The sequence below is a fragment of the Sinohyriopsis cumingii genome, unplaced genomic scaffold (assembly GCF_028554795.1).
Source record: "Sinohyriopsis cumingii isolate HCF-2022 unplaced genomic scaffold, ASM2855479v2 utg000360l, whole genome shotgun sequence".
NCBI classification, from domain to species: domain Eukaryota; kingdom Metazoa; phylum Mollusca; class Bivalvia; order Unionida; family Unionidae; genus Sinohyriopsis; species Sinohyriopsis cumingii.
In genome coordinates, this window is record NW_028315892.1 from 1,735,968 (window position 1) to 1,759,964 (window position 23,997).

General features: G+C 36.5%; 1 long non-coding RNA gene across 2 annotated transcripts; it reads left to right on the top strand.

Moving 5' to 3' along the window:
• The first annotated feature begins 1,842 nt into the window (after positions 1 to 1,842).
• Positions 1,843 to 20,675, top strand: LOC149774247 (uncharacterized). 2 transcript variants are annotated; one of them, XR_016416902.1, is made up of 9 exons: positions 1,844 to 2,695; positions 3,216 to 3,337; positions 7,192 to 7,306; positions 17,553 to 17,678; positions 17,990 to 18,106; positions 18,958 to 19,154; positions 19,661 to 19,809; positions 20,006 to 20,112; positions 20,565 to 20,675. It is a non-coding gene; the product is annotated as an uncharacterized LOC149774247 (long non-coding RNA). The 2 variants fall into 2 exon arrangements; XR_016416901.1 differs by having other exon boundaries at positions 1,843 to 2,695; positions 17,553 to 18,106.
• Positions 20,676 to 23,997: the final 3,322 nt, after the last annotated feature.

A 23,997-nucleotide genomic window follows, 5' to 3' on the forward strand; every position in this document is an offset into this window, starting at 1 on the left:
CTAAAATGTATAGACTATATAGTAACTACGATGATATCCTGTGGACAGGTGATAAAGATTTTTAAATAAGATACGTGGTAAAAATAAGAATATTAACCACAACAAGAACTCAATACGTCTTACGATGAATAGATACTTACCGTCAGGTTGATATAACGCAATTGATGTAGGAATTGGGGGAGAGAGGGGGAGGGAGGAATAGGTATTACAGACCGAAGGGTCGCGTAGCACAATTGCGAGCTGATGCCATACCCATACCCCCTCCTCGCACCCCACAACAGCCATATTTCAAAGAAAATTTCAAATTCTATTTCAAATATTTCAAAGAAACCCATATAACTTTTTTTTTTAAAGAGAAAAGGGAAGAAAGAAAGAAAGAAAAAAAGAAAGGAATTTTGCAATTTAAGTTTTTTTCTTCTTTTTCTGAAAGAAAATTCTAAAGACATATATAGGAAGGGATACAGGGAAAATATAAGGGGGAAGTAAATGGCGATGACATCATGGGGCTAAGTCACAGGGCTCAGTGAAGTGGACAGGCCCATCAAGAGTCTTTGAAAACACCCAATGTAGAACATAAACAGACAAAATAGAGACACAAATACATACTGTATAACACTTAATTTAAAACCCTACTAAGTTCTCCCGCACTGCATGGTTGACCACTATGCAATAATGTGGTCTCATAAATACGTTTGGATCTTTCAATAAAGCATAATCAGATAAACTAAATAAAGGAGGCCTAACGCGACCCAGGAAAAACACATAGAGAATAAAGAAGCGTGAACCTTGGATCGAGCGTAACCTACCTATCAACATCTTTAAAAACTATTATGAGGAACGACCAATATTATCACTCGAATAATAAAATAGGAAATTATTTTTTTTAAACAAAATCTAAATAGTACACCATTCCATCGTCATAATTAGAAAACCATAAAACAAATTAAAAGATACAATATAACATCATAAAGGAAGAAATACAACTGGAAAAGATATTTGATCTATACTTGCTGTCTCAAACATAAAGAAAATATAGCATACACACAATATAGCACCATTACATATAGCAAACACTGAGACCTAGGCGACATATAGCAAAGGTTACAAAACATTTCAAGGGAAGGAACTTCGAGCAAGGTGAGGGAAACCAGACTCGGACGAACAACCCTTTAGATAACACTATGGACACATAAATACCACATCAAAAATTCTAAAAACTAAATTTTTTATATAAAATTTTGTTTCAATAAAACGTAGAACACATCTGAGGGGGAAATACACAAACATAAAATACTTTTTATTTTTTGGGGAAATGGGGGCATCTGTCCGGTGCCCCCACCCCCCCAAAAAAAAGTGTGTGTGTGTGTGTGTGTGTGTGTGTGTGTGTGTTATCATACCCATTACATTGCTTGCAAAATATATATGGTGCTGACATTTTCGGCAAGAGGGAGACCTACCGATATTCTGCATATAATTATTTTAATGTTTTTCAGAGCGAGAGTATTGGGGCCTGATCTGTTCGATATATTTCTCAACTGATACAGCAGGTATAATAGAGTCCCCCCCCCCGAGTTTGCCACAGAGCGCTCGTGTAATATACGGTTTAATTCAAAATACATGATTGTGGGCAGGAATATACAAATTTTGGTCGATATACATGATCGTTGTTATCTATTCAAACGAGGACCATGAAATACATTATCAAATTCATACAGTATTTAAGGCAGACGATTACGAATTATTTAAACCACGTTTTTCATCTGTCACAGATTTTATAATCATTTTGAAGTGGCTGCTTTATCTCGAGGAAAACGAGCGGTAAGTGTTATACAAAACAAAATCTTAATAGCAATTTGATCACTTTTGCGTCATTTGACAGTAAGAATAGTAATAAATAGAGGATAATTTCTTTTCCTACGTTAGGCCTAATACCTGGTATGTTTCTTAGTGTGGTACACACACAAAAAAACAACCCCAAAGCAACACTAACAACATTTTAAAAGAACCCACAAAAACGAGTGCCATGCTGAAGCCACGGGCTAAAATGCTTTTTTATTATTCTTTTTATTTATAGTATCAATCACAGATTGAAATATATACAGTATTAGCGTTGGAAAAGAAAGTTTTCTTTTTGTTATATTTTTTTTTCTCACCCTAGCGAAACACTTTCTGCAAATGACCTTAATAAAGGAAAATAATAAATTAACCTAAACCACTTTGAATGTCGACCGTATCTTTTATTTACACGGCATCATGCGCGGAAGAAAATACCAACTGAACCGGGATTTCAGACAGCAGATGAATTGAACTTGATTCATTGAACATCATTAGCAATTGTACAATCAAACAGATGCAACAATGAAAAGTGGAACTATGAAAAATCGAGAATGTTAGATTTGCGAAGGATTTATTCCGAATCAGTGTCTGCTAATAGAGAATTCATGTCAGTTGCTGTGTCGGCGATGCCCACACAGCGCGCCGTCCAAATGTGAAGTTGCGTTGTGCTGAAAGACATAACACTGTGCCATAATTTATCTCATGGCATGTAAAGAAGCTGTTTAAATTATAGTATTTAAAAGTTTCTTCATTTTGTAAGAGCTCAAGAAATTAATTCTGGTTTGAAAGACAAGATGACGGTAAAACTCAGAAGACGTAGCTGTACAGTACCGTTGGTGTTGGAGACATCATAATAAAGGTAACTGCGTTAACTTCGCTTTTTGTTTGGTAATTTGTTGGAGATTATCTTTTGCTGATCTTCTTTGAGCTTGGAGTAACTTTTACATTCTGAACATTTGTATTTGCACTTATCTGCTTAATATGTATTGCTGGGATATCATATAGAATATGAAGTCAGTATAATGGTACTATATTTTACATATTTGAATGATAAAAGACTGGTAAATGATATAATGATAAACTACAAAATGAATAATTTGCCCATTATCCCAAATATGTTAATTAAAACAAACATTGAATGTAAATTCAGATATAATGAGCAGTTGTAAGAAGTAAGAAATAACATTTTATCCATTGAACCTGTTATGTGTTATCATCATCAGTTTTAAAATAAACACATGGAGACAAGTTTGCTTAAATTCTAAAATTAACACACACACACACACACACACACACAAACACACACATATGGTATTTTAATCTAATACAGAAATGGTGACATTGATATATGCAGACCAATAGTTTTTTTTCTTCTACAGATATAAATTAAAAAGCCTAATTCTGAGAGTTTCACCTACAACATTCATGATGGGAAAGGGCCACTAATTAAGAGCTGACATGTGTGGAAGAAAAATACCATCCATGTTGAAAAGGGCTAGAGGTAATGTGAGAAAACATAATTTATCAATCTTATTTAACATTATTGTTGATATTTTATCTCAACTGGTCAAAAGGCTAAGTGGGTTTATGTAATGGTCCAGAGTGTGTTATTTATTTCACATCCCCTTCTGTCTTTCAACAGTAAGAAATTAGCTACTTTGGAGTCCATAGTTCTGATCAATTTGTTTATATAAAACTTGGTTTTGGGCTTAAATCAACATCTTAGATAAATCTAATAATGAGCAAAATCCAAGTATATACATGTGATCATGTATAAGATTAGTTGAGTTTTTTAACCGGCCTAAAAACCATAATTCCACAATATAGGCTAAAATCATTAAGTTGTCCTTGATGTTTGATGAGTGTTAACCATTAATAATAATAAGGTGATCTTTCATCTGAGTATGTTACCACCGCATGCAATATTTATACATGTAGTGCAGTTTTTACTAAACTTAGAATACATGCTTATATAAATGAGATCTAGATTGAAGAAGTGAACATGCATACAAATACATGAGGTTATAACCACTACTGCTGATTCAAGTTTGATCATGGTTGGCCATTGGGCTTATATAGTCAAGTTTCACAATGATGCTTATTATGAGTGTGATAAAGGTATGGTAGTGAAGTGACCTTGCATCTGATTGGCAGAGTTTCTTATGATTTGCACAACAGTGTTTATGATCCAATTTAGATCTGACTTGTTTAATTATTTGCTTGTATGTCTGAGGCTATAAGAAAAATCTATGCATATAATGTGGTGGTTCTACATCTCACTAGCCATTCTTGCTACTGCTCTTAAAACTATTTCTCATTAATTTTATCAGACTTGGTAAATAGAGTTATCTCATCAAGATATAGCAAAAGAGCAATTTTGTAAAAAAAATATTCATTCATATTAAACTCAAATTCTGCATCTGATTGGTTGACCTTGCAAATACTATAAGGGCTCTATTTCTGACAAAAAGATTATTTTGATCTAATGTAGCAGAAATGCTTATATGATCAAAACATTGAACATATTTGATGACAAATAAGAAATAGTTTTTCATGCAAATTTGATAAACATTGATAAATCGGTTCATATCATTAAAAGCTTGGAAGAGTTTGATTACATGCGAGACCATCACATATTAATCATTCTTTATTTAGAGAATAATTTTTGTCAGGATGTAGTAAAATATGTAACATCAATATGGACTGGTTTTGTTATGTACAGCAACACTAGTTGTTTACTGAGTACTGAGGGAATTGGAGTAAGGCAAGGGTACATTGCAGTAGGTAACCTGGTTGACTTGATAACAGGATTTTAACACAAACATTTTTATCAGGAGTCTAGCATACTAACCATTGATCCACTGCAGATCCTGCCCCGATTAGTTACCTTTTAATAGATAAAGCATTTGGGTTTTTTATGTCACAAATCCCATAGGGATTAAAATTAACATCATAGGTCTCACTGGATAGTTTCGTATTTTGACATCCCTCTAATTTTTAAGGTAGAAGGCATGAACCTAATTATCACAAGCCTAGCATTTATAAATTTACACATAAGCTAAATCTATAATGTGGTTCAGACTTACTTTGAGTTATGCATGGAAATAGGTTGGTTTGTTGGTGACTGCCTGTCACAGTTAGATGAGCATTGGAGATCATATGTGTAACTTAGTCTGCAAATGAGCTGCCGACTTTTATTTGTGTCTGCTACAGAGGTAAATATAAAAAAATCTTGATGGTAGAGGGGTGATGAAAAGTATGCTAATTTGCTATAGTACTAGTGAACTTTATTCATGCATAAGGCACATACTGATTCTTTTAGTTGCCTTGTCACAGAAAAATATTGAAAATAGCTATTTCTAGTAAAAAATGAATGTAAAATTTAGGAGATGGTGGCAGTGATGGTTCAGTATAGAAACCAATAGATGCATCAGGAATTAACCTGATTACTGCAGTCAAAATCTCACATGTATGCTTTCTACAAATATCATTAGTTTGTTTTTATTAGTATCTTCATTGTTGGATGAAAATTCACCAGATAAACTGTCCAGTGAGACCATAAAATACACAATTAGAAAATAAAATAAATTTATTCTAGAAAGAAATATTGCATGCAACTCTGTGACACAAATGAAAGTAATGAGAAAACACTTAAACAAATGGCTAACATTATGCATCTGGCTTATATAACTAACAGTTGGCCATTTCACTATGGAGTAGTCAGGTATATCTATAGTATTGTAAGAACAGAACCTAAACAGTAATCTCCAAACTTTTATCAAATCAATTGCATACTTAGGTTTGGAATGTATTACGTGGGAATTATGTTAATTTTTAAAAATCAAAATGTACCTGCATCCTTTGACCCTACCAGAACCAAACTAAAAGCTCAAATTTGTGCAGCTGCTTTTGCTCATCACAAACATAATTGGGAGTATAACTGCTAACCCTATCCTCTAGCACACATTTAAGATCTTTAGAGTTTTTAAATACAGCCTTCTAATTATACAAGTTTCATTACATTGGTCAATAATTAGTCACATGTGATGACACTTGTAACTAATCAAACCACAGCAACTGAGAGCAGACTAAGCACTGATATTTATATGGTACAGTGGCAATATACAGTCTGTCTGCCGCAACACATGAAACAAACTGGACAAATCTGAAAGCCTTGAATTTGACTTTATTTATCTGTATGGTAGAACAGAACCTGAGTTGAAAAGCTTTTAAAGAAAGACCTTGATATCAAACCTAATAATAACTGCAGGAGTTATATTATGGATAATTAACCATTCTCTCAGTTTCAAACTGGGCATTCCATCCCATGGGGTTCTAAATGTAAACCAAGTGTAACTGATATCCTAATGAACTGTAAAGACCATAGCAGCACAACAGCAGGGGACCAGATATGTCCAGATCCAAAAATCATAGACCAGTTTCAAACTGATAATGAACCACATAAAAATTACACATCTGCTAGAACTTATGTTATGAAGATAACTTAAATTGCATTATTATTAATCCTCCTCCTCCACATCATCATAATTGAGATGCATCATATATGTTTTATTGTAAAATAGTTTATGCAACATAATTCAGTGAAGACCTTTGCTGCCAATTTACCAGTGAACCATTTGTTTCAATGAACATATTTTATGTTGTAACAAGGAGCATCATTTAAACATTATGATACACTTATCATACCTGTATATGAAATCTTAATACTAACACTTATACTTGCAATACTACTACTAATAAAAACACCTGCATTGATAATTTGATTATGTTTAATTGGACTTGTATCTAAATGATCACCAGCTGTATGAAAAGACATATTTTAATATATAGATATTGGATGGAATACTAGTTACCACAATTGAATAGTCATATGATAAATGATATATTATTTTAAACAATTTATATTTGCAGTGAAACATACTTTTACATTATTTTCCCTTAAATTTCATTTATAGAGCAGTATACTCTGCATTCATTAAATTACTGAAATGGTTAATAATACAACAACAAATACTGCAACTTCCAGAACCACAAAAATCAAAAGATATAAACAAAAACTTCCCAACATGTATCAACAGTTGTCACTTAATAGACAGAACTATGAAGATTTAGGACAGGATGTTAACAAATTAGGTATTCAAGTTAAAAAGAATAAAATACCAAGTAAGCTTACTACCAAAAAATCAAACAATAACAGTGAATTTTAGTACATTCCCAGGAAACAGAATATATGATTTTTCTTAACTTGATCTGATACATCTTAAATCTATAGAAAATGATTCATATTGTATGACTAAAATATTATGTAAACAAAAATTCCATCACTTTTTTCAGATGCAACATGCATACCCCAACCCATCCTTCTTGATCATAAAGTATACCAGCATTCCACTATAAGATGGGGAGCTGTAGTGGCTCAGTGGTTAGCTTTCTGGACCTGTGAAATAATGTAGGTTCAAATTCTACCATCGGACCAACCTGGGTTAGCTACCATGGTATGTCCTTGGGCAAGGCACAATACTTAAAGTACATTGGCACTAAATAACTTACTTGTGTTGGTTTACCATAAAAGGCCAAACCAAACACAAAAAACAACAACTTTAAAATATGAGCTTTGTCAATACTAAGTAAAGGAAAATCATACTGAAGAAATGTTTTTGTTAATACAGTTTAATGGCTCTAAAAAATCTCTTTCTTCTGCAGGAGTTTAAAATGTTAAATTAGAAAGGTCATGGTACACATTGCTTTGTTCGTACACATCAGGCTCCGTAACCCATATCCAACTAAAAATTTTAGTAGAGTCTGAATAAAAAATATTTTAATCTGGATGATAATATTCTTTCTCCATTCATATATTACACCACCAAGATTGATCCAAATAAGATTACATTTTACTATAACACTGAGGATGAGTATGCCTCTTAACAACTGACAAATGTGGAGAGAATGGAGTTAAACTGAACTTTGATTTATTTTCAACCATAGCACAAGATGATCATTTATTATGAAAAAACCTGTATAAAGTTGGAGTTCATAACCATGACAGTCTTGATATAATATAAATTCAATATATTATTGTTGTCTTGAGGTATAGTTCTGTATATTACAATCTCAAACAAGATCAGGGTATATTTTAGTACCATACAGTTAATTCAGGATTGTATCAATACCTATTCTGGTGAATGAACATTAAATAAGATTTACTATTTTGGAACCAGTTGCAATAAAGTTTACTAAACAAGAGAAAATATGACTTTGCTATAATATCTAAAATGTAAAATCTGCAAACAGAATACTTGCTTGACTTTACACTTCAACTATATCATAATATTTATTTGAAATGAATTTATTACAAATGGCATTAAATTGGGTTTCAGGCTGGTAATATCAATGGTAGTAGTGAATAGGGACGGTCTAGGGACAAGGGAACTTCCATGTTAAAAAGGGTATATCCACTCTATGGACTATGTAATTTAACATGGGAGAAAACAAAATATCCATTCTAGGGACAACGGGAATTTAACATGGGAGAAAGAAAAAAAAACTATTCACTCTAGGGACAAGGGAAATTGAACATGGGGAATAAATCGTGGGACTGTCTAGGGACTAGGGGAAATGGAACAGGGTCGGGACCCTATTTTAATAAGGTCCCGACCTGATGGGTCTATGAAATGGAACAGGCGAAAATTGAAACAGGGAGGGGTCTCTATTTTTTTATTATTTTTTAAACAAAAAAATAAAATAAGGGGTAGGCAATTGAAAGTCAAGATCTTTTCGAGAGATAAAAATGGCCCTGAAAAGGGCCTTTGGTTTTATGTTAATATACCCTTAACATAAAGGGCATCTGTGACATCTTCTTCTTGACCTTAGGCTGAGCCTGACTGCAGGACCATAGATTAAGACTCTTTTGAGGCATCCTTGATGCTCCACATAAGATTCTTTGCATCCACAGGCTGGTGTCTGTCCTGTGGATAACTGTCCAGTTGGATCGGATATACATTGGTATGTCCGTCTGGAACATCATCGAAGACACAAGCGTTGAAGATTGTACGTCGGTCCACATGTTGGGGTGCCTAGTAACAGGTGAAGGAATGCAGTGAACTGTACTTATTTATAGAGAGAGGAAGGATTGAAATGGATTGAGTTTTTTGACCAATCCAAACACGCGTTACAAAATTCAGTCAGCCCACGTCCAATCCGAAGAGAGCAGTCTGTGACGTCACATAGTCTATATACATTCGCTAGCGCCTGTGTGCAGTCAATCTAAGCGACAGCTTTTCAACATGACGGAAACTCAGAAAACGATCAATTTTTTTTGGGGGGGGGGTGCACCGACGGTGGAGACTACCCAAGGGAACCCGGACTTACTTTCAGAAGAGGTGAATTGGGATTTTGTGGGTTTTTTACCTCGCAAGAATTTGTTCCTGAACCTTCGTCACCTTCTCCTTCATTACCACACATGGAAAATTTTAGACAGAGACAGAAAGAAGAATTGGAGAAATTTATACAACAGCAAAAGGAAGCGGGACAAGCTTTTCTCCTACAGCAACAGCAGCAAGAAGAAGAGGTAAGAAAAAAACAACAAGAAGAAGAAGCAGCAGCAAAGAAACAAGGGTGTCAAAATCAAACGGTCACGGTACTGTTAGACATTTTAGCGGAGTTAAGAAGTCTGAAACAAATGTATCAGACTTCTTTATTACGGCCGAAGAGAATACGACCTTCCCGAGCTAAACACTCCAACCCTGTGACTACGCCTACCGCACCACCCTTAATCATCATCAACAGTACGCAGTCCAGAAGTAGGCCTTGGCCGTGGCAAAGGCTTAAGGCAGTTAAAGTTGATTGTTTAAACTCACCCCTTACACCAAAAAAGGCCATTTTCAGGGCCCCCCAAGTCTCTCGAAAAGAGATAGACTTTCAATTGCCAATAACTAAAAAAAAACATTTTACCCAATAGTACGTGTCTGTGTATGAGTGTGCGTGAGTGTAGGTTCTTATTTTAAAATCAAAACCCAAAGACACTTACCTTTTATAATTAATTTATTCTTTTATAAATATTTACAATTCACAATTCACAACAGAGCACTTTAAAAAGTTCATAGACTTCTTCTGTCTCATTGTTCACTCTCTCTGTTTTTTAATTTCTTCACCGTCACAGTCTTTTCCTCCTCTTCCTCCTCACTTTCTTCCCTTCTTTTCTTCTCCTGTTTCTTTTTCTTCACCTGTCTGTTTTCTTCCTCTTCTTCTTCCTCTTCCTCTGAAGAATCCCTCTCTTCTTCTGACTCCTCTTGTTTCGTTTTTGGGCAGTCTGGTGACCAATGTCCTTTTTCTTGACAATAATAACAGGTATCTTGACTTTTGTCTCTTCTAACCCCTTTTTTTCTGTTTTTGACGGTCTGGACACTCTGAAGAGCAATGCCCTTTCTTCTGACAGATATAGCAGGTATCTTGACTTTTATCTCGAAAGGAAGGAGAGTAGTCCCTCGGCTGGTCTGAAGAGAATTTTCTAATGACCCCTCGCAAAGCTCTGATGAAACGTTCGATCTGGGTAGCCTCTTCCATCGTTGTGCTCGGTTTGAGAGTGAAATGAATAGTGAAAGGACAAGACACATACCCTTTATATACGCTGGTCTGCTATGACTATAAATTAGTCCATGGTGTTTAAACTTTAGTCATTTGACTTTTTGCTATCGAGATGAAATGATCCAATTCATTTGAGAAGAAAGAAGAAGAAAGTAAGAGGCAGAAACGTGATCTATCGCCTCGTACCAGGGCTGAAGTCTTGGCACATATCCATGCCAGTGATTTTGAAGAGGACATGAGTGAACCAGAATCCAAATCCTCTAAACAAAGTTTACCACCCTTAGTCAACCCTGAAAAGTACTATGACATTCGAGAGACGGAAAAGAGTCCCTCTAGAAAATTTAGAACTAAGGCTTACAAATACACAGTGAAGTTTAAAGATTTCAAGTCTGAAGTACCGTTAGAGAAAGCAGAAGGGTTCATCACCGACATGTGGGATTCTTTGCTCACCACACTCAAGCGACAATGTCAACCCAAAGAAGATGATCGCTTGAGACTTTCCATACAACATGACGGCTTGAAATCCCTTGTTTGGGTCGAGTTTAGCAGCCCTGCAGAATTGACCACTTCCAAAGTCATGGACAAGATTCAACACGTGCAACAATCTAATGACCAGTTTGACATCACCGATGGAAAAGCCACACTGGGCATGACCCACGTCTCTCCTATTCAAGGGACCGGACAATGCAGAAAGACCTTATTGGTCAACAACCTTCGCATTACCAAAACAAGTCTTGTCCAAATTAACAATTTTCAAGATCACATGTGTTTAGCCCGAGTCATCGTGGTGGGATGAACCTATGCCGACAAGAACGACATGGTAGAATGGAAAAGAGCCTGGGAGAACATTCGAAAATCGAACCGAGCCAAACAACGAAATGAAGCAGAACTTCTGTTACAACAAGCAGGCCTGTCCAAAGACACACCCTGTGGCATTCCTGAGATGCAAAAATTGCAAGATGCCCTAGCTCTATACACCTTGAAAGTGCAGCCTCAAGAAGTGCGCGGGTCTCTGTTGTTTCGAGGGAAAGACTTTAAGGATGGAAAATACATTCACCTCTATCATCACGATGGCCATTTCGATACCATTACCACTATCACTGGATTCCTGGGATACACATATTACTGTGAGAAATGTGACTATGGTTATACTAATCGAGAGCAACACAAACATTGTGGATCGAAATGCTCAGGATGTTTGGCCTCTCAACCCTGTCTGAGCGAAGGGCAAGAACCAGTGCATTGTCCTGCTTGTCTGCGCACATTTGTCAGCCCTGCCTGTTACCAACAACATCTGAAGACGCAAGGTTCACAGAAGAAATGTGCTTGTCAACTCCTGAGATTGTGCCCATTGTGTGGACAAGGTCTATGTACCAACAGTACCAAGGCACACGTGTGTTCGGGAAAGAAAAAATGTCACATTTGTCACTGCATCGTGGACGTGGAACACCAATGCTACGTGCAAAAATACCAATCCCAACCAGAGAAAGAGGATGGTCTCAAGAAGAAGAAAGGCAATTTCATCTTTTTCGATTTCGAATGCATGCAAGAGACTGGTATTCACATTCCTAATTTCTGCGTGGCTCATCGAGCGTGCGAGAAGTGCATTCAAGAACCTATCTTGAGTTATTGCCCTCACTGCAGTAAGATTCCTGGAGGGCGTGAAAAAATCTTTCAAGGACCGAGCACACTAGCTGATTCACACAATGGGTCTTAGACCCCATCGACAAGACGTGGAACCAAGAGGACATCGAACATTATTATGGAGAATGTCATCACCATGCCACAGTGATGGCTCACAATTTCTCCGGATACGATGGACAGTTTCTTTTGAGATACTATACGGAACGTGGCACCGAGCGTCCTAAAGTCACTTTGAATGGAGCCAAAATCATTTTCATGCAAGTGGGACAAGTGCAGTTTAAAGATTCGATGAGCTACTTAGCCATGCCTTTGAGTCGAATGCCTAAAATATTTGGAATGACAGAAATGGCTAAAGGGTACTTTCCACACTTTTTCAATACAGAAGCCAATCAACACGCCGTTCTACCCCATTTGCCTCAGGCTCACTATTACGACCCTGACAACATGCGTACCGAACGAGAAACTTTCTACGCTTGGTACCAGGCTCACACCTCCGACTCTTTCGACTTTCAGGAAGAAATGCTAAAGTATCGTCGTTCCGACGTAGACATTTTACGGCGATGCTGTGGAAAATTTCATGGAACACGGAGGGGTTGAGCCTTTGAAAGAAGCTTGCACCATTGCCAAAGCGTGTTCCTTAGTCTACCGACAACGATTCATGACTGAAAACACTGTGGCTGTCATCAGTCCTCAAACGACCAACTATGTCAAACGTCAATACTCAGTCAAAGCCCCTTGCTGGTTGCATTACTTGTGCAACAAGGAAGACAAATGGATTCAGCATGCCCGCAATGGAAGGGGCGAAAAGACCATCGGAACGTATTCGGTCGATGGCTGGGACTTAGAAAACCCCAAGATCCTGTACGAGTTTAACGGTTGCTTATTTCACGGATGTCCCATCTGTTACCCTGACCGTGGCAATAAAAATCAGTTTTTGCAACGAACCATGGAAGACTTGTACCAGGCCATTTGTCAGCGACGCCTAAAGTTAGAACAGGAAGGATACCAAGTGGTGGAAATGTGGGAACACAAATACGATCACCGTTTGAACACCGATCCCGAGTTTAAACGCCTCATGGAAAGTTACCAGTTCATGGACCCCCTGAACCCAAGGGATAGTTTGTACGGAGGAAGGACCAATGCCACCTGTTTGTTGTACCAAGCTGACGAAGAGAAAGGAGAAGGAATCAAATACTTGGACGTGTGTTCACTGTATCCCTACGTGTGCAAATATTGTTGCTTTCCTGCAGGGCACCCACAATTGTTCACTGAACACATCGACCTAAAAAACATTCGACAATTCGAAGGCTTGATCAAGTGCAAAGTTTTGCCTCCCACGAACCTATACCATCCCGTCTTACCTCACCATTGCCAAGGCAAACTTATGTTTCCTTTGTGCCGTACTTATGCTCAAACGTGCAACCAAGGTCAACCTTGTCATCACACTCAGGAAGAACGGGCCTTGACGGGGACATGGGTCAGCGTAGAATTGTTCAAAGCTCTGAACATGGGATACCAACTGTTAGAAGTGTACGAAATTTGCCACTTTCCCAAGACACAATAATTACCACAAGGGTGACCCCACGCAGAAAGGCATTTTCGCAGACTACGTGGATGCCTTTTTGAAACTGAAGCAAGAAGCCAGTGGCTATCTGTCCTGGTGTCACACTCCCGAAGACCAAAAGACATTCAGAGAGAAATTCTGGGCACAAGAAGGCGTTACTTTAGATCACATCGAGAAAAACGAAGGCAGGCGTTTGTTTGCCAAAGTGATGTTAAATTGCTTGTGGGGTAAAATGGCACAATGACCGTGTTCACCCAAGACGGAGTATTTGACCGAACCTTCCCGCTACTTTCAGATGATACACGACAAAGCCAAATTCATGAAACACGTGGACATCGTTCGTGAGGATTTGATCTTGGTGAATTACGAAGAAGATCTGAACTTTGTACAAGACGACCCCTTTTGGAAATGTCATCATTGCAGCTTACGTGACAGCTCATGCTCGCTTAAAATTATACGAAGCTTTAGAACTGTTAGGGGAACGTGTCCTGTACTTTGACATGGACAATTGCATTTATATCGATCACCCGAGTCAACAGCACCCTGACATCGAAGGAGACCGTTTAGGAGCCTGGACAGACGAGCACCCCGATGACATGATTCTAAGTTTCGTCAGTGGCGGTCCAAAAAATTACGGCTACGAATACCGGGACAAACAAGGAGAGGTGCACACGAAGTGTAAAGTAAACGGACTTACTCTGAATTATCGTACCAGTCGAGTGGTCAACTTTGGCGTATTGAAAGAAGCTTGCAGTCTAGAGAAAGTGACCACCTACCAACCCAACAAGGTTGTACGTTTACCCACACACCACATCGTCAGTCAACCCTTGGAAAAAGTCTATCAAATCGTGTAGCAGAAGCGAGTGCGGCTTCCCACCCACTTTACTTTGCCGTATGGACATGTCGGTATAAAGCTTGGTTGTAAGAGGATAGCCACCCACCAGAAGGATGACTTCACCACAGCAAGAATCGAGTGAGAAATCCAGTGAGAACTCCAAGTTCAAACCCTACCATTTTCCAGTCTTCTTACCTGACTATTGTGATTGTGCCCGTCGATTGGACACGTTTAAAAAATGGCCTACGGATAGGGAAGGATTACCTTCTTCGTATGTTTTAGCTAGAACAGGATTTGTCTACTTCGGACCTGAGTCAGGATTGGGATACGAAGTACAGTGTTTCGCTTGCGGACTGAAGTTACGAATGGATCTATGTATCTACAAAGATTCAGCTATTCTGGAACATACTCGATGGTCTCCGCACTGCCCTTACCTTTCTATGGCCTTTCCACCCATTAAACTACGGTACAATGATGACGGTACCTTAGAGACGGTACCTTCCAAAACTAGATGTAAACACATTGCATCCTATTTCATTGTTGTTTCTTTTCCACATAATAGCTTATTTTTTATAAAATGTTAAACTTTACTAATCTTTTTTCAAGATCACTTTAGTTTGCAAAAATATATCTTGTCATTTGTTGGCATTCTACATTGAATTTTGTAAACCAGCTATAAACCTGACCTAATTACTCAACTTAACTGCTGACAGAAACAGTCTACAGTAAATGTATTTCATTTCTATAGCTCGATGGATAAACATTACATCTTTTAAAGATGTGCACAGAATAGGCCGAAATATCACGAGTCAGGAAAACATGGGGGTGGTATCCCCTGTGTCCAAAATTAATATCATTTTGAATAGAATATTCTAGTGACAATTGCCTCTTTTCAAATGGTAAGCATTGCTTTATTTTATTTTCGTCAATCTGTCAAATTCGGTATGCATTTTGCTTTAATATGTGAGATGGAAACTTTAGGTGCATAGAAATGTCAGACAGCATTGTACATCATGGATGGTGTCCAACATACTTGTATGATCATAAAACAAAATCCCATTGTTTTAGTTATGGCCACTGATTTTAAAAATATTCATCCAAGCTAAATATAATAATAATAATAATAATGAGGACTTTGTATAGCGCCTAATCTTTAGAAGCTCTAAGCGCTTTGCAACATTAGACAACATAAAAACATACACAATGATATGATTACAAAAGCAAACACCATGACATTAGAAAACATAAAAAACATGCTGAGAATATATAAGGTAGTTAACATTAGTAGGTCATTAGGTTTGTTTTTGTAGTCAGAATAAGTAGTTTTGAGAGCACTCTTGAATGGGATCAGTGCGTCTTTGTGTCTAAGTTCAGTGGGCAATTCATTCCATGTTGCTGGGCCCTGGTATGCAAAAGAATGCTGTCCATGTGACTTTGTTTTCATAGTGAGAATAATGAGTATATGATTGTCGGAAGAGGAGTGTAAGTATCTTGCTGGTGTGTACACATAGGTGAGGTCGGATAGGTATGTTGGACTAGAGTATGTCACTGAAACGTAGCACAGAGAACAAATGTTGTGTTTGATTCTGGATTGAATGGATAGCCAGTGTTGGGTACAGAGCAGCGGGGAGGTGTGCTCTGATTGTGGTACTCTAAGTATGATCCAAGCAGCTATGTTTTGAACTTTTTGAAGTCTCTGCAGTAGATATTAAGATGAATCAGACAGAACTGAGTTGCCATAGTCCAGTCTTGAAAGTAGTAATGAACACACAAGTGTTTTAGTGGCATCAACTGAAAGATATCTGAGAATGGAGCTGATGCGTCTCAGCTCAAGATATGCAGCCTTGCATATGTTCATGACATGTTGGTGCAATGTGAGAGTACTGTCCAGAGTAACACCTAGGTTTTGTACTGATTGTGTGAATTTAATGTTGGTGTTGCTGATATTTATTGTGTGAGGTAAAGGATGTGAATGAGAAAGTCTTTGTGTTGTAATCAAAATGGCCTCAATTTTATCATCATTCATCTGCAGCTTGTTACAAGTCATCCATGATTTCACATCAGAAATGCACATCTCTACACCTTGGATGGTAGCATCAACTTCAGTTGGGTGGCTAGATTTGTATATTTGGGTGTCATCAGTGTACAATTGGTGAGACACTGGATGATGATCTATGACACTTGAGAGCAGCTGAGTGTATAGAGTGTAGAGAACAGGTCCAAGAACAGACCCCTGTGCAACACCACAACATAGATCAACTGGGCTGGAGTGTAATCTATTTGCAGACACAATTTGTGTCCTGTGGCAAGGGCGATATGCAGATTGTACATTGCTAAAAAGACTGTTTGAATTCAGACAAGATGCAAACTGGGATTGAACAACCTTTTGTAAGATTTTTTATATGAATTGGAGATTAGAAACCGGGTAGTAGTTCTTTAAATCCTTATGGTATAGTGTTAGTTTCTTCAGCAGAGGTTTTACAATGGGAGTTTTGAAAAATGATGGAAATTATGCTGATGAGAGAGAGGTATTAATAACATCAGTTTGTGAAGGCAATACTGGATCTAGGCACTCAAACAGCAGTAATGTTGGAATTGGATCAAGTTCACATGACTTTGGTGCACTCTAGGATGAGTACTTAAAAATGCATTTATTGGTGATGAGAGACTAAATACATGACTTGATACATGTGTTTAGCATTAATTGGAAAGCTGAAGATTAGTAATCTTTTGACATACATATCTTAATTGTACCATTTAATTTACAAAATTCAATGTAATTTGCATTGGTAAAATGAGTAGCACAAGAAAAGTCATTATGAATCAGAGATAAATCATATCTTTGTTTTGTCTGGAGCTTGACTAATTTATTGCACATTTCTGTACACTATTTTGTCTTTAATCCAGGATTATTCACTGCATTCGGATGCATTTCATGGTGAAAATTCACCAGCTGGATTTAAAAGTGGTGAATATTGCTAGCGATTGTTCTGCAAACCCTGTATGTCACAAGGAGCCAGTGTATTCAAGGACTCATACAGTATTTACAAGTTCTCATTGATATTTCAGATGAAAATGAAGAACTGAAAAAAGATGAAAATCTCAAGTGGAAACCTTTCTGGTCAGCCATCTCATCCAAAACCTCCTGAAATGGAGAGTATTTTGCAGACTCCAAGATTTCCTCTTATTCTGCTGGTATGTTCTATTTAGTTTATCTGGTCTCTTTTTATCAATTGCTTTTATACCATGCCACAATTGGAAATTCCTTATCAAAAGTATGTATAAATTTCATCATTTTTCTGTCTGTTTAATAAGATGTGTTTAAGAGTACTTACTTACTCATGATGCTGTATATATGAGATTAGATGTTTTGCTAAAAAAGAATGCATTTTGTGATATATTGTATCACTGCCTTATATACAGTGGTTATTGCAACCAGTATGCATTTTGTTTACATGCCAAAACATCCAGTCTGATTTCTTTGTTTCTTTTTTACTGCAATTAAGGAGTAGTGATAATCTTTATGCTCTTAGCTGCATCCAGAAGGACAACACCATCACCATCCCCATCCAATCTGGAGTGGAGAATATAAAGATTTCTCTCTGCCAGTTCCTCTGCAAGTAGTAAGTATTGAGGATGGAAAAAAATGTACATTATAGAATAATGAAACAAATACTACAGGTGTTGACTTTTATATAATCTCTTATTTCATTTACAGCTCTCTAAATACGAGTAAGTCAATGATACACTGTATTTATGAATTTAATTCTCATCTAAGGTAGTAGAACTGTTTTATGTTTGACAAAATGTTGGGTAATTTGTGGCCGTACACTAAAAACACATTTTGTAGCATTTAAAAATGCTTATGTTCAATGCACGTAAAACTCATTGGTTTGTTGTCACTTCAGTTGATAATAGTCTTGTCATCTTGTAGACATTTTGAATGTTAGTGTTCAATGCTAAGGTCATAAACATTGATTCAACATCAAAATTTGTTTGCAAAATGGAAGATTATGACATGAAAGCACAAGCTCTTGTAGCTTAGATACTGTTATTTCAGAACATTGTGAGATGTTAATTAATTAAATTATAGGTCATAAAACATACTGTTCAAGACTTATTTGTGCAAATAAACAATGAATTGTTTTTCATTGATGTGTCGACTGTTCATCATTCCATTGGTTTTTTTATTTTTCTTTCTGATGTATACCATTGTCTTGTGTAAGTCAGATGCCTAAACCATCTACATTGAATGCAGACTTTACAGACACCAGCAGTGAAACAACATATCCAGGGAATAAAAAAATAAAGGATTATAGGGAACAGTTTTTATATAAACTGTACAAAAACCATGTATTTCATTCCATAAATATTTTTCATTGTTAAACCCATGTTCACTGTACAGATCTTTATAAGGAGTTTATAATAATGATCTTGATCTTTCAAAACTAATTTCATCACAAATCTGTTACAGATTTCCAGTTCAATGTACTTATGAAACTGGACACAACTATTGAGAATTTGTTGGAGCAGCTGGCCCTCCAAGTTCGTACACAAGGCCCAGACACAGAATATAGAGAAGAAATTCTTGCAGTGCCATGTGATTCAGTGGAGGAACTAGAGGGCCTTTGCCAGAGGTTGGAGGAGAATCCCAAACTCTCCAAGAAGATGGTAAATTGGGGCTTTATTTTCTATTTTAAAAAACTGTTATAACCTTTATTTGCTGTTGTGAACCTCAGTATGCATTATGCAAGTTCTGCAGTGCCTGTATAATTATTTTTGGGGGTGGGGTGAACATGTAGTGGTCAGCTGTTTTGTCTTACGGATGTAGGCCAAAACATGTTTAGAGATGAACATGTAACAGGTATTTTACTACATATACACTATTACATATTATGTGGCTACTTTAATTCAATCCTTGAGTGAATGTCATTTATGAAGTTAATAGATTCACGGTGGTTAATTTGGTTTATAGTTGCTATTAGTACATTGTGTTGCATAGTTAATGTTATCAAATTTTTTTCAAGTTAGAGAAATTAAATTTGCTTGCAAAACCATGACAAAAAATAACTATATACAAGCATATTTTGTCACATCGATCATGAAATACTACTACTAATAATAATATCAAAACCAAAAAATAGTAATATTATTATTATTATTATTATTATTTTCAGATATGCTACTTGAGCTCCCTTGGCAGGTTTACAATTGGGGATAGTGTCTGCAGGATGACGAAAAAGCTTAAAACAAAAAGACTGGCCAGAGTATAGTCCAAAGAGGAAAAAAGCATTTCAAGAGCTTGTGATATGTCAGGTTTTGATAAGTAAGTATGGCTTGATTTAAATTGTGTTTTTCATGTGACTTGCCAGAGATTTTTAAATGAATTGATAAAGTAACTTGAGACCACATTTCAAAGTACATGTTTTAAAAATATTCCATTGATTATTGCTGGCATTTAGAAAAATGCAATGCATACTTTGTTGTGAAACTTATTTTAAAACATTGTATTACTCTTGCAGAAGCCTGCTTGAAAAATAATGGCAAAGCAAAGGCAAATGGAATGGAAGAGACCATATCAGAGACCCTCAAATATGCACCCAACCAACGCAGAATGATAAAAAACAAGGTAATCCAAATGACTCTTATTTCATCAATATTGGATTCAGTTTCGTCTTTTAAAGCATAGTATTTGCAAAGCGGATGCATTTCTAAACTGATAACAAAATCAGCTTATCCTATTGCCCAGGACTATCAGAGCTAGAGTCCAGCTAACTACAATATGCATATATCTTGTCTGATCGGACAAGTGCCTCCATTTGGAATTTTTATTCACATGAAATATTTGGATGAAATAAATTCATCTTTGTGCAAATTGATTGCACCATCCACTTGCCAGAAATGACAAGTAAGTGCAAAGTTATCTTGTATCATGACTTAACGATAGTAAGGGAAGCACAAGTGCAGTGAAGAAAATTTCATACATTTTTATAATGCTGATTAACATGACTTCTGCATATGTAACTAGTGGTGAGATGATATGACTTTATTTAAGCATTACAATTTTGTTTTAATTTGCAGGTGCCTGAGCAGAAGAAGTAATAGATAAACTTTACAGTGGAGTTGGAGACTGATTTTGATTCATAATCTTAATTAAATCTAGAAAATAAACATTAAAGTCATATTAAAATATCTGTTGTATTGTTGCCTTCTTTTATTTTTCTCTTAAAAACAAATGTCTGAACCTTTAGTCTGTAAATTCAGTGGATTCCTTATCAGCCCATCTACTTTTACTTTACACCATGCTACTTTAAAAAAAAAAATGAATTATCCCCATTGGGGTAGGTCCCCCCAACCCCCCACTCTACTTTGTCAACTTACCTGCCACATTTAAATCTAATGGAAGGCCCTGCTGTAAAGCCTGTTAGTAAAACTACCCAACAAGAGGATTTCATACATTTGCAACTCCTAGATGGATGGTAATGTTTTCATTTTTGCAATGTAGATTTGGACATTCTTACCACCAGTATGGAATATGTGTTTCAGAAACACAAGCAGCTTTCATCAGATGTGCATATAGATTTTATATGTTGTGAGTATGTTGTAGGAAGTTTTTTCAAATAACATTATATGAGATGATGCCAGTGGAAATGGCAGAAAAGTGTCTGTATTGTTCACCAACTACACCTTGTTCTTACAAAATGTGGCTGTTACACATTCCCATGATGATGTCACTGACAGCCATCAGTGAGGAATGCCCCAACAAGCATAATACAAATTGCTTCCATTGTAATTGTTACAATTCCATTCTGACCGCTCCGGTGTCCTAGTGGTTAGAGCGTCCGCCTCAGAAGCGGGAGGTCATGGGTTCAAACCCCAGCCAAGTCATATCAAAGACTTACAAAAATGGTATTAACACCTACCTCGCTAGACGCTCAGCATTAATAGGTTAGTATTAGGACTGATCGGCCTGGTGTCAGGATAATGTGACTGGGTGCAACATCATACTACATGTTTGCAGCATGATGCCCCAGTGCTATACATCACTATAAACTGCCACACTGCAGACATCGTAGCAATATGACTGAAAAATTATTCAAGCTATGTTAAAAATCCAATCACACACACACAATTCCATTCTACGATCCAGAACCAACACTAATTCCGTACTACAGTTCTTGCATTTCAATCCAATTTTGCTTTTGAAATGTAGTGCCGCTCGATTCATAATGAACCCATTCATTTCAAACACTCGCAAATACTTATTATTCCTGTATACAACTGAAAAATACCTATATAAAAAAACGTGTAACTGTGTTTTATGCAAGGGCATGGAGATGCACAAAAACTTGCACCTGAAGCTTGAATAAAACCCCGACTGTGGATAAGATTTTACCCATTGATTACCCCATCATGGGGATAAATTCAGACCATGGCGATTTATTATATATCCTATGACTGGTCCAGCTTGAGGGCAAAATCCAAACACATCCCTAAAAAGATAACAAGTATAACGGCTCTTTACCTTCTGTAAATGCCACTTGAGTTTCCTGATGCTGTTGTATCTGCCATTTGACAGAATCACGAACGTGGATATATTTCTTAATTGCCTCTAGTTGTTGAGCTAATTCAGCTGTATGAAATTCCTTTGTGCAGACTCACTCATTATTAATATTGCAACAGTGATTTAATTACACATCACCTGTCAGCACACCGATGATAAGTAAGTTATTTTATAACACACCAACAAGCTTGCCCCTTGTACCCCCCCCCCTTTTTTTATTTGGGCACCTGTGGACATGAATCTGCAAGTCTCAAATTGTCATTTTTAATATAAGATCTCAACATTTTTAAGGCCTTAATTTTAAAGACATCCTTAAAATCCCCAAAAGGTTATCAACTGGATCACCAGCCTTCGTTTAAAGTAACAGCAAGTATATATATATTTAGTTCTAAGGAAACACAATAAAAATGTTTGATTTAACAATGACATATTTGCCTCAGGTCTGTGATCCTGAAGTGAATATTAACTGTCCATTTATTTTCTTGGCTTTTCTTTACTAGGAAATTGATTATAGAGATTTCTGTGATGGTGAAGGCAATGTAAACATTGGTTACTATAACATACTTTTTACGCCATGTTTGAAAAAAAAATCCAATGGAAAGGTTATAGTCTGAAAATCTTCATTAAATTAAGTTAATATAGGGGAAAAAACTTTAAGAGTTCATAAATATTTTTCAGTGCTGAATAAAGATATAACATAACACTTTCTGCTGTGATTTTAATAGTTTCTGAGAGCATGAAAAATTTCTAGAACTATAATGTATAAATGTTCTCAAAAGATTATATTAATATGGGGGAAAAATCTGTTATGAAATAAACCGACAAGATCTTGTATGAATTCATGTTATCTTTAAATATGATATTTGTGTGAAAATATCTGGAAGAAAAAACAAGATTGTGCCACTCACACATACAATTTGGTTGCCACAGTGGCCATATTAAGAAACTTTTTATCGCTACTTCTGAATGGATAATTGTGTCAGCGTGTCAACATGTGTACAAAATACTTATGTTGATGTCTAGCAGGTCCTGAATGAGAATTATGGTGCTGTACAGACATCCTATAAGGCCACCAATGTGGCCATCCTGAAAATCTTGTTATAACTACTTCTCCTGAATGAATCGTCATATCAGTGAAAGACTTCTTATGTCTAGTTGGACGTAAATGAAAATAGTGCCAATCTAACCTCCAATATGGCTGTTTTAATGAGCATCTGGAAAACCCCTTCCTTGCTACTTCTCCTAGATGGCTGGTCATTTTGACATTGTGCTTTCACTAGATGACCTATTTGATGTCTGGTTGGCCGTAAATGGAACTATGCATATGGTTTTGATGTCTAGTTGGTCCTAAATGTGGTTTTTGCTGCTCATAAACTTCTAATGGTATTATAGTTGGTTCCTTAATGAAACTGCTGTACAAAATTAAAAGGCCTTCTCGCTTTCTACCAAGTTTGGATACAATTATCTTTACCAGCTAGGATTTATTGATCCTCTTTTTTATACATCAACCCTTCGCATATGTAGTTAGCTAAAACAGTATTTTGAACAATTAATTGCCCTCTTGCAAATAAAATCCCAATTGCATGCTTTTACCAGTGTGAGAGCTACTTATATAAGTAGCTAAGTATTCAGTAACTGAATTTCCACATCCACATGCATCAACTCAGAATTAAAAGTTGAAAAACATATACAAATTGGAAAATCTTGAGACATGTGTCACTTTGCATGGTTAGTGTTATGGTTTAAATGCAACAAGGAAATTGAATTAGGGTTAATTTCTTTAAGCTGTATTTAATCATGGGGCCCTGGGTTATAGAATGGTCTTGGCATACACATCACTCAAACTAATCAATTCTCTCTAGTCCAACCAATGTGTGTATATGAGAAAGCTTGCCAGTAGCGTTATGTGTGTTGATTTCCTCCAATAAATATGCTGGCTGCCATGTAAAG